This window comes from Nannospalax galili, unplaced genomic scaffold (genome assembly GCF_000622305.1).
Source record: "Nannospalax galili isolate Female #2095 unplaced genomic scaffold, S.galili_v1.0 scaffold537, whole genome shotgun sequence".
NCBI lineage: Eukaryota > Metazoa > Chordata > Mammalia > Rodentia > Spalacidae > Nannospalax > Nannospalax galili.
In genome coordinates, this window is record NW_008339916.1 from 2,057,107 (window position 1) to 2,070,593 (window position 13,487).

A 13,487-nucleotide genomic window follows, 5' to 3' on the forward strand; every position below is an offset into this window, starting at 1 on the left:
ATAATGCGTTTTTTTTTCAGGAAATGTGCTAGATGCACAAACATATCCCTTCTCCTCAGGGAGTATATATTGTACAATAAGACACAGAAAAATGAATAACTAGAAACAAATTGTTTTTATTCTGAAAATATTAGAAGGAAATAAGTAGAATCCTCTTAATAGACCACAATGGATAGCTGATTCACAGAGCTTGGTCAGAAAACTTTGTTGAGAAAATGGTACATATTCTGAAACATTATAGATCAGAATAAAGCAGGAGGTGAAGAAACACTGTCACACCATTTTATGCAAAAGAGGAAGTGGCACAAAAACTTGGGGGAGGGCTGGAGAAGGTCATTGTATGACAAAAATCTGATAGAATTTCCATGATAGGCAAATTGTTTTCTACTTTATCACACTTTAATGCTTAGAACTCTAAAATGTTACTTATAGTCAGATATTCTTTTTAGAATAGTTGTTTATTGGTATGATTTTAAACTTATTTTACTTCAACTTCTATTACATATATAATGTACTTGGATCATATTCATTCTCTTGTCTTGTCTTATGTCCCTCCGACTTTTGTCACCTGTCATGTGAGTTTTTTCAGCATTTTACATTCTTTTCAATCTAACATTTTTAGTTCTTAAAAATTTTAACTTGCCTCCCCATTGCTTAAGTACATTTTTTATATTCATCAATTCTTTTCTCATTTTTTTGTACTGTACTTTTCACTAGGCTCAGAATGATATTAATATTGGTGTGCATAATTAAGCTATATGGCAGATTATGTGGCTCATTTCCCCCTGCCAAAATAACCAATTTTAACAAAATTCTAATGATTACAATTCTTGTATGGGAGCGTAAAAGTCTACAGGAGATATTTTAGCCTTATGGTGGAACAAATATTTCCAATCATAGGTGTATTGAAGGGGGTAGTGAACCTTTTTACTTCATTCATGTGACCTTATCCAAAAGTAGAATGGCTTAGTGTCATACACCTTCCTATCTTTCAGTTTGTACCGTAGGAGGATATGAGCATGAATGGAGCAGGAGCTTTCCCCCACCTTGTGTTATGCCACTCAAGAACCCCCACCCCTTTGTCTTGCCTTAACAAGAACACAGGAGAAATGAGAACAACTAAGTTACTTGGGAGGGGGTGAAATACAGGGTAAAAGGCTGAGTGCTCAAAAGATATTGCACTCAGATCTCAACAACAAGTTGCATATCCTGCTGTACTTTCTTCACAGTCCACCAAGAGGCCGACCCTGGGGCCTTACTCAATGTCTCATGTAAGAACCACTCTAGTATCTGATATATAACACTACCACCCTTCAAATTTACTCTACAATGTTGTTGCCACACATCTATACACAACAGACAGAATATGTGTTCCCTCATAGAAATTACATGTACAATACCTTAGAAAGCATATGTGAGGCTTTACAGACAGCCTTGAGTATCAGCAGCATCTTCAACTCTGCTGGATTAGGAGGAGGAGACATGCACCTTTCTTATAGGGAATATAAATGGGAATTTTCTCAAAACTTGGTATGGAATTTCAAGGATATAAGACACATGACCCCAAAACTTTTCTCATTAGAAGGAATAGAAGAATAGGGACTGTAAACAGATCCAAATTAAAGTTCTGAGAAAGTTGTATAATCTCTAGCGATGCTGACTTGAATGCCTCTTTCTTTTCCTAAGTCAGTCAATAAAGCCTAGATCAACTGACTTTTTCTTCATATCTAAAGATAACACAAAACTTCACGGAACACAACATCAAGGAACATGAAACAATGAAAAATTGCTCCATTCAAGTAGACAAATCAAAACAGTTGTTTTAAACACTTAATGTGCTGACAGTGGATACAGGAACAAAACTAAAGTTATTCAAGAAAATAAATTTTTAACACTTTACATTTTTCCATACATGTTTTGTATCTTTCTATACGTTTGACCCACCAGAGGAAATTTACAAATTTTATCTGTTTCCATCTCACTCTATGGTTTGCTTCCAATGGTAAAGCCATAATCTATTTTTTTCTTCTCTCTGAAACACACTGATGGTTAATCTAAGTTGTCAATTTAACTGGATTTCAAATCAACTGAAAGACAAGCCACTGGACAATCCTGTGATGGACTTTGTGGATCAGATTGTTTGAAACTGGAAGACCCACCGTAAATGGTGATAGCACCTTCTGATTACTGTAACCCAGAAAAAAGGGACAAAGAAGAAAAAAATTTGATTATTTTCTGGCTTGCTTTCACACATATTTTCAAGTTTATCTAAAATGTGGCTGGTACTGTTAATTCCTTCAAGGTTATTGGAATCAGCTTCTGTACACTTCTAATACAGACCGAAAACTATCAGCTCTCCAACAATCCTCTAGCCTGAATCTGTAACTAGAGACAGCTAATTATGCAACTTTGTAGACAGAGCAACTGCCAGATTCTTGGCCTCTCCAGTGTGAGTTGGCCATTGGTGGACTATTGAGACCTTATCGTGTAAGCTAATTTATCAATGTCCCTTTAGATTAATATTCATTTTTTTCTGATCTGTTCCATTCTGGCATCCTAACACATATATCAAATATGCTCTCAAATCATAACAATTAAACTTTATCTTTATTTTATCCAGAATGTCTTATTACATATATTTTCATGGCTTATTCCTATTATCCTACAGTTCTTCACTCAAAATCATCTTAATGATGAATCTCCCTTGGTTTTTGTCTTAGTCCATTTTGTATTGAATACACAATACATGAGGCTGGGGAATTCAAAACGAGTATGATTTACTAAGGTCTCAGTTTGGAAATTCACAGGCATGGTAGAATTGTCCTGTTTAACACTACTTTTAGCTGGATCACATGATATAAAAACAAAAAAGGAATTGGTCATATGTCGATGTAAAGTGTACAAACTGATCTTGATTTGAACAGTTGTGATTACTAAAGCACTGCAAATGACCCCATATTAATTTATTTCTCTTACAGATAAAATTTATTTCTATATGGATTATGCATATTCTCTCTCATTCTCTCTTTCTCTCCCCCACTCAAATACATTATACTTGAGTTTTTTAAATATTACTGGTAAACAGGAAGCATTAAAATTAGTAAATCAATGGGCTTAAATAAACATCAAAAGCTTTAGTGTTGCTTCCTTTAAAATAGTATGACATAAACAGTTTAAAAATGCTAACCATTGTAATCTGAAAGAAAGAAATTATATTGCTAGAGAGGACCTTAGTGACTTTCCCAAGTCAACTTATATTACAGATTAAAAGATTTAAACAAAATTTTCTTAATATACACAAGGAGAGCCAGGCTACACTTTTGATCTCCAGATTTTGACTTCAGTTCTGCCTTTAAAAAACCTGTTTGGTTTACATAACAATAAGCTAGTTATACTGTGAGGAGTTTACCTTTCCTTTCAACTTTTGTAGAATTTTAAATCATCTCAGTAAATATTTTATGTAGAAGATCCAATAAGATAAAGGCTTGATTGTTTAGCATTTAAGGGATATACTTTGGCATAAGTTCCATATATGCAACACCATTTATATGTATTCGTACTAATTTATAATAACTTCAACCCCTCCAGAGAGGTTTTCACATTTACAGTTTGAGAAGTCTAGTGTGTATTTTGTGTATATACAGTCTATGCCTCTGTGTGCATTTTGGTGACTTTGAAAAAAATCAAACAATGTTGACTGACAATGTGATACACTGAAGATCTGAGTCTCTCTAAACTTCATATGCTAAAGCTGTAACCCTCATTGTGATGCTATTTGAAGACCTTTTCTTTGGGAGGCAATGCAATTTAGATGATATATTTTGCATGCAGTGTCTTACTTAACGTGTTAAAATTCATGAGGTATCTATACCAGGTGTTCTAATTTTGCAGATGGCGAAGGAAATGTCAAAGGACAATTGGCTCAGTGTCAGAAGTAGGAATAAGATTCTTCTAAGCTCCATAATGTGCTCCCTCTTTACTGTAACATTTTACCTTTCATTCAAAAAAAAAAAAAAACCTACAGGAGGACAATATTTTAAAATATACAATGTCACTCATCTATTTAGGTAAGGTCTTGCCGTGTAGCCTAGCTGGCCTAAAACTCAAAATCTTATTACTTACCTTATGCAAATAAAAAATATCAACAATTGGCTCAATTCATTGTAGATATGTGTATACTGCTCTGGTGGAAGCTCTGAGTTTTACTATGTTATTATAGTCCTTTAAATCAATTATCCCTTACATTTTTCCTTTGGAAAGCAATGACTACTTTTGCTTTAATTTTTTCCTATAAAACTTTTTAGTGTCTAATGCAAATTTGTCGTGTCTTTTCAGAGGATAGATAGTATTTAGTTAATCCTCATTTAACATTGTTTTTGTCTTTCACAATCATTCCATTTTCCTTTTTCTGACCAAGGCTCCACTTCTTTCTGACTTCTCAGTTTTTTTTCTTTAATCCTCAGATAAATACCTTATTTCAGAAGAAGTCTATTTACTTATATGCCCATATACTTACCAAAGACTAGCAGTTAAAGAGTCTTGTATATGCCTAATATCATTCCTCTAAATAAAAACAGGAAATTTTCAGTAATTCTCATACATGTTTCAAAATAAAAAGATTGTGTGATTATTTTGTATGCATAAACTAGTAAGGGTATAATGAAGGTTACATTTACAAATTATACAATTTCACTGATAAAAGGACATAAACTGAAATCTTGAATAAACAAAGAAAACCATATTACTGGGTGTAAAGATACTGATATTTCCTCACATTAAGCTATACAACCCTTAGTCTTACAAGTGTTGTCATTTTCATTCTTGTCATTATTCTTGATAATATAATTATACTGATCATATGGAAAAACATAAAATCTATAATTGCCAGAGTTCTTGTGAAAAGTTAGGAATAGGAAATACCCTAAATAGCACCATTATGTCTTTCAGAGTAATGTATTATATACTACATATAAGAGAACTGTCAGTAAGGCCCTGTGTATGTACATGCATTTATTTCTAAAACCTAATTGAGTAGAACTTTCCTCAGTAGTGGATGCATGATTCAGGTATAAATCTGAGGGCAAAGTGACTTTAAACAACCAGTACTTTAAAGAAGCCAAGGTATCACGGGGACTTGACATTTTTTGTAACATACTTAAATTACCAGTACCTGAAAATGTGACATTATTTGAAAACTATGTGTTTGCAAACAATTAATGAAATCTAATATTATCAGTTTCATTATGAAAGGGGGGATTTTTACTATACATATACACAGTAAGATAATTTTGCATTATTGGGAAGGCATGGATTGAGATGATTCACCTACAAGAAAAGTAATGTCAAAGATTGTCAGAAACCACAAAGACTGGGAGGGAAACATGAAAGGAATTCTTCCACATAGCCCTTTGATGGAACTGAAGTCAACATATTGATCATTCACATCTAACTTGCTAGAACTGTGGAAGAATGTATTTCTCTTTGTTAAACCACCCAATGTCTGCTACACTGTTACGGTTACACTACTGGAAGGTTGTGAATACCCCATAGTGGACAGCAAAAGCAGCTGACCAACCTCTAGAACTTTCAGCACTTAGTATAAGCAGTTCATTACTGACAACGGGACAGGATGTTAAGAACTATAAGTCAGTTTCCTGGGAAGATTTCCTGTGTTGGGGAATGAAAAGTACTACCTCACTGAGTTTGGAGATGGACTTCCGAAAATATCATCCTCAGCAACTGGCAATATTGTCAATGAAAAACAGGCATTTAATCATCTTATTTGGTTGATTGCTATGCCCGTGGTTCTTAAAGTACAGTCCATAGATCAGTACAATAATTAGCACCCAATAATAGGTTTAATGCTAACCACTGGGTGCTTTTTCTTATAAATGAGGAACTTCTAGAAGATGGGCAAGTATTTGTCCTTTAGTAGATCATCCTGGCAATTCTGTTGAACACTAAAATTTGTGGGTAACAGATACAAATATTAGTTTTTTGTGCTTATTCCAAGTAAGCAAAAGGTAACAAGAATGATATTACTGAAGAGATACCAGGCACAGAACAAAACATAAGTACTCTCCCCACTGAGCACAGCACTGATGTTTTTTAACTTTACTGTGGATTAAGGAGGGACCTCTTCCCAAAGGAAGAGAGCGGCATTTCTGATGATAGCAATCAATGTTGTTTTCTGTCCTGTACGTGCATGTGCACACACATGAACAAACATATACACACAGAAATACACACAGAGAGAAAATCATGCATGCATTAAAAAATGTTTGCTCTGCCAAAAAAAGGGGAAACTGAACCCAGGGCTTTCTGAGAAACTGAGCTGACAGTGATATACAAGTGGTCCTCACTATGGAAATTGATGGACAGAAAAAGGCTGGGATATTGACAAGTCATGACAGTAGGTTGTTACTATCTTCTATGTATAAGAATGACAATTTCTCTTGTGGTAACAATGTGTGAATTCGAAGAGACTTAGAAGTTTTGGTATCACAGTTTATTTCCTGTTTTGTTGGAACTTTTTTTTTACTAACATAGTAAGGTTATTTTTCTTTCACTTTTAGAGGGGTTCTTACATGATATAACATCAAATTGTTTTCTTTGCATTTATAACAGGGAAAAATCTATTATGATATAATATTCAGAAACCATCCAAAGACATGTGACATCCATCATTGATACCCAATACTTAAATGAAAGATGCAGAAAGTAGTTCTCAAGCATTCAAAAAAAATAAAGAAACCAGGATATGAGTAGCTTATTCTAGAAATCAAAACTAAAATAACTAAGAAGTATCTACAATGGAAGGAATTTGGAATAACAAGTTTTCATTGAGATAATAAATACCCCAGGGTAAACATATAAAATTATTTTCACAAGCTTAAAAATTAAAAGAACTAAAGAAACTGTTTCATTCATGCCTATATCTAATGAAAGAATTCCGTTTGAAATTTTCCTTCAAGTGATCAACCACATATTCATTGGATGCTTCAGTTGACAAAAGTTCACTATTTCCTGAGACAAATGATACCATTTCAAATAGTAATAAGAAAGTCTGTCCATTTATTCAACTGGATTCTCTTTCCATCCATTTTCCACACATTAGAATATTTGTGGATAGCTAGAAGAATACTGATTAAGTTGAATTGGAATTGGGTTTGAATCAAATCTCTGAGGTTACATCAGTTGATGGTATTCAGATGAAGGACAAACATCATATTTAGTGCTGTACTGAATGATGTATTTATTGTCTTAAATGGCACAAAATTAACTAGGAGATAAAAATATATTTAATAAAGTATATTAAATAAGATATACATATGAAAATTTGCATAATAGTGAAATGCTGCACAAATGTTACACACTATTATTAGAGCACTGATATTTACCTGTGACATGAAACTTTTCCAACATGAAAGAGAAAAATAAAAAGGTTGTTTTAAGGGATGGTGAAATATATTAAGCACCACTTTCTTAGGTGTTCATTTTTGTTACAGTTTTGTTTCTATCCTTACGCATTATATCACAAAATTAATCAATGCAATTTGGGTTGATACTATCCTGAGTTGACAAATGTGTTAGAAATTTGCGGTAACCCACTAGCAATGGATAATCTGAGGAAATATTTATTATGAAACAGAAATGTTAATGAATTTGATTACTTTGTACAGTGGGCAATTATCTCTAAAATATACACATTTTCCTACTGTGGAAAACTCTCTAATAGAAGCAATTTTCTGACATGGTAAGACAATAATATTGTACTTGACTGAGTCTATCAATATTGGAACAGTAAGAGAGCTATTTTATTTTTTCTTCATGGGAAGAGAAAGAATTCCTAGAACTGTTTCCAGAGAAACAAAGACAATAGCTTTACTTGAAGGTATATTGGACATAGTCACAAGTGTAATAATTTCAATGCTAGGGTCCTAATTAAATTTAAACAGTTTCATAACCATCATAACCTATGGTTATGAAATTTCATAAATTTTCCTAAGTGGTTCAACAAAGTTTTTACTTAATGCTTCAGTAGTTAGCTTCATTGTTTTCTAGGCTTGATAGACTTAATTATCTGTTGTTATTGAAATTTAAAGTTAATTTTAAATGGTCGATAAATCTGAACAGATATAAAATATGTGACAAGAGATACATTACAGTATAATAGATAATAACATAATTACAATGGCTAAAAACAGACACATTATGATATCTAATTAAACTTACCTTATCATCTCTAATGACGATGCTTGACAGTTCTTTCACACAAAGTAGTTCCTCATCTTGGTAAAAACTTCTTTACCTAAATGTCTTTCTATGATTCAGGAAGTCAAAATTCTTAAGATTTGCATGAGCTCTGAGATTTTATTGCATTCATCGTACACACACATACAAAGATTTAACTTTCTGATGAACAATAATCAATTCCTATATATCCTACTAAGTATAGCACATAAGATAAATATGTATAATTTAAAAGCAAATAATTTAGAAAAAATGTAGAGTCATATAAACCAAATAATAATTAATTTGTAAGGAGAGAGTGGCAAATTCATATGATGTAGAAAACTGAGTTTCAGAAATAACTCTGCTAAACTAAGGAGACTGGCATAGTTCTACCTAGCTATATGACCTTCAAGGACTCACTAGAGCAGGAGAACCCCCCAAAGATAGGGAATTCACAAACATGCAGTACACATACTTTGAGAAAATACCTTGAGGAAATTGTAATTGTACTTAATTACAAACAACATGAAGAGAGGTAGAGAATTATTAGGGAATTTGTGCCTAATTTATAGAGCTAAATATGTCAGGATTAAAATGAGCACAGATTGAGAGCAAAGACAGGCTTTTCTGCCATTACCCAAAAATATGTCAGTTCTGCTGTTTTGAAGAAGGAATGCTTGGATTTAGGGCTTGTAATAATAATGTTCAGCACAAAAATAGTTGTCCTGTAGTTGATCAAATGTACAGCGCATGCAGATATGAATACTAGTTCAAGGCCTTCTGTAGTTTTTCAAAAACTGTTAATGCACATTAGATGGTATCCTTGAAGTTCATAAAGATTTCTCTCAACCGTATTCTTAACATTTTAGAATAAAAAAATAGAATTGAATCTACTCATTAATGCAGCTGACAGTATTCCTATTTCCCACTTTCTTTTAGATGCAGGACTACACTTTTAATTATGTGTCAGGTCATAGCCTCATTGTATGAAGAGGTCATAATTTCCATCAGAGTAGAAAGACTCCCTCAAAAATCTGATTGATCATTAAATTAACTAATTATTTTAATTTTAGAATATTTTTATTATTCCAAAGAGAGGCAATTTTTAACACATTTTTCCAGAAATAACTTGAAACAGGTTACATAAAAATGTATATACAATGAAGTTTAAGGGGGAAATTGGAATAAAAAAATCAAAGACCAAAGGATTAGTCAACATGTGGTCAACACTGGTTGAATAATGAAGGTTCCCAATAGCTCTGCTCTTTATTATTATTATTATTATTGAAAATCCTAACGAGTTTATTGGGCTTACCCACAGAGCATAGAGTGTGGGTTTATTTATGGAAAAGTGGGTACTCCCTCCATTTACGGTTACTGGAAAGTCCACACTCAAACATAGATCCTGTGACTTCCCTGACAGCCGCACAAAATGACAAGAGGTGCTTCATGGCATTGTAGGCTTCTATGAAATACTTTGTATGTTTCTTCAGTGTTTATGAAAATCGCTGAATACTGTACATTTGAAAATATATTTAAAGTCTGACTGTGAGACAGACGAATTCATACCAGAGAAACTGACTTTTTGTTTAAAAATGTGTATGTTGGTGATAAATGTCAATGACAGCTTGAAGTTTTACGTAAAATTTAGGCAGACTGGATATACAGTGATAAGAAGTCAATCAACACTGTCTCTACTTTTGACAGGAAACTTTTTTAACATAGTTACTTTATTCTTTTCAAATTCTGAATCATTACGTGGTTTTGACTGAGTCTTTTGCTCTTTTACACTTGTGTACTTAGACTGGGTCCCACCCTTCATTTCAGAACATGCTTAAAAGCTATGAATCTGCCAGGCATGGTGGCACACGCCTTTAATCCCAGCACTTGGGAGGCAGAGGCAGGTGGATCTCTGTGAATTCAAGGCCAGTGTGGTCTACATAGCGAGTTCCAGGCCAGCTGGCACTACAGGGAGACCCTGTCTCAAAAAAAAAGCTATGAATCTAATGAAAACAGAACTCCATTATGCTTTGTTTATTGTAACCATGTTTCTGCTATGATATTGACAGAATATTAAACTGTTAATGATTGCTTTGCCTCTATGAACCAGCTGATTGTTATGATTAAGAAATATCACTTTTAGGCAGGTATGAGCTATGTGTTGAAATGTTGGCCCTAAATCTTAGGGGAGATAAGTGATTATTAGATTTAGCTTTCCTATGTTTCCTAACGTATTGAAGAACAGAACCTTAGATGGCTTCTTTATGAGCTGCTGAATTAGTGGAGGACAAAGAGAAATAACCAAGTTCAATCTCAAAGGAGTCAAGAAGAAACAACTTGGGGTCAATCACTCTAGCTCTTTTGACCTTGTTTTATAAACAATTCCTACTTTATTCTCGATGCTAAGACAATCCTAGCATAGCGTTGGTAGTGTTAAAATGAGTCACAGATATTGTGAGTCCATTGAACTTTAAAGACAAAGTGGACACCTTCATTGTTGAATCTAGTTTCAGCTACTCTGCATTGTTTTCCTATAGCAAAAATGATCCACTGGTCTCACTGTTGCCCTGGAAACAAGCTTTAATGAAGACCAGCTTGTTCTGTCAGGTGTTAGGTTTGCTTTGAAATTTCAAGAATGAGATATAAACTTGCGCAGCGCAGCTCATAGGACTTTGTACATAATAGCAGCTACATAAGATCTTCCTATTGATCAGAGTAAATTTATCTTGGAAACTCATACTCTATAGTGTTCCTCTGTGCACCTATATATGTGTTCTGATTTCCTAATGGAATATAATTTTGCATGTTGTGAATTTGAAATATTCAGAATTTCTATTTCCAAATCCACTGACTATATGTACATTCTTCAATTCTCAGATAAACTGATTTATGTAGGAGGTAGTTGTTTTCTGCACTGGTATTCCTTTTCATAGATAGATTATAAATATCCTGTTGTTATTGGGATCCATATCAATTTCAGGTTTCTTTACAGTGCTATATAGCACTGTTTTCCTAAAATTTATTCAATGTCAAGGAACAGACTTCTTAGAGAAAATCTAGTTATAATCATTGCTTTGAAATTATACATTTCATACAGATAGTGTTGCTGTATAACAGCTCTGATTTCAACTATCCAAAGCCCTTTGTTTTAATATTTCTTTCCTCCTTAATTCAGAATCCACACAATGTAGTCTTGAATCTCTCATGATGGAAGGCCATATAATTGTCATCCACTGGGGAAACCATCTCTGGAGGCAGTACCAAGTCTTGTTCCAGGCTTCCTGTAGATCACTTCCTTTTCTCTTAGAAGGTCCAGATGACCATAATTTCCTCTCTGGGGAGGCTCTGGGGTGAGGGTGGGTGTTAGGGGTGGTCCAACTTCCCAAGGTGAGAGTCATGATTTTGTTCCTGTGATAAGACCAGAATGATCCATAAAATGACAGCTGCTACAAATGTTACCCATTCTTCATAAGTCCTTTAAATTTGTCACCGGCCAGTTCATAGGGAAAGGCATAGAAGACATAGATGTCGGTCTTTTTCTGTAAAGACTACCAGATTGTCTGGGAAATCTGTTTTGAAAATTTGTAATCACACAGCTTTCAGCCGTCAAACACTGTAATTGTGTCTGAAACTTTATTAGAGCACAGTTGTTATGCCTTTAAAGGAAATCAGAATAAAAAAAATAAAAGAATAATCAGGATTAGAAATTGTTATGACAAAAATTAGAATTATCATCAAGGCCTGCACAGATTTTTGCTTTCACATCCAGGATATTTAAGTGATCCTTGATTTAATTGTTTGTTTGCTTATTTGTTTAGCATTTTTGTCCTGCTAGCTTTGGGTCAAGTCACTAAAACTTTTTACTATGTTTGTCTATTTTGGCAATCCCACATTGATTTTTACAATATCACATGGAAAAGACTACCCAAAGCGTTTGTTTCCTAATAATCTACAGAATGGTGCCTGGTTGTAGTAGTAAAATATTCCAAGGTTTGTAATAATGCCTGGAAATATATAATTATCATTAAATATAATTTTGTTCTATTCCTCCCCTATACAAAAAAAGCTAAATTATGTTTGGAGGAATATTCAACCTTATTAATATATGAACAGGACTTACAAGTTATCCACTCAGTCAAAGAAAATCTTGCTGATTTTTTTAGTTCTTTCATCACTCTTCTCTTCTTTCTCAAAGAATGCATTGCATCTTTCTCAGTTCCCACTCTCACATGATAAGCCAGACTCAAAATTTACTGAGAAAACGTAAGGAATCAGAGAATTCCCACATACTTTTAGCATCAAGCCAATCAAACTGCACACATCAGTGAAACGCACTTTGTCTTCCTTCCTAGCACAAATAGATTGTTATGGTGTAATGTAAAGCCACCCTCTCTGATAGTTCAGGAGACTGCAAACCTTCATCCCTTCTTATGGGCATCATAGCAGGAGTCATTTGTCCTGAATTAAAAATTATTCACTTATCTGTGATATCACTAGTATCATTAAACAAAAATGTTGAAATGGATACCCTTTACATAAATGAAAGCTGTTGGAGGCTTGGAGAGATTGTTCAGAGGTTAATAGTAGGCACTTTTCTTGCAGCGGCCAGGGTTTCACTCCCAGGACCTACATGGTAGATCAAAAGGACCTTCATCTCCAGTTCTAGAGGATCTGACACCCTTAAAAGCAACTGAACACATCAAGTACACGTACAAACAGGCACACATAAACATAAAAGAAAAATAAATCTTGAAAAAAGGAAAGGCAAGGAATAAAAATAACTTCCTTACTGTCATGGGCCCCTTGAGTTACTGCATGTCTATCATTTTTTCCATACGAGCCTAGTGATTCAGCTTTAGTTATTGTCAGTTAGCCTTTTAACTCCATATAATACAACTGATGAATCTTTCTTTGAAATAGTTTATGAAGCTGATTCCAGATACTGATGCGACTGATACCACCAGTCTTGTGGTAGTATAATTTCCTTTCAGGCTACTCCTTCCCAGACTCTTTTGTTGATTTATATATTTTTTTTTAGCTACTAACAAACTAATCCCTGGATTTCTCTAGAAACTTCTTCACCAAAACATATTAACAGTCATTTTATTCACACCCAATCTTCTTTTCATTCAGAAAAACAAAGCTGGCATTATATTATCTTTAACCCATGCTTTTTTCTCAAGCACACATCCAATTCCTCAGCAAATAGTATTGCAACCACCTTCAAAATAGACCCAGAACCTGAATTTTTG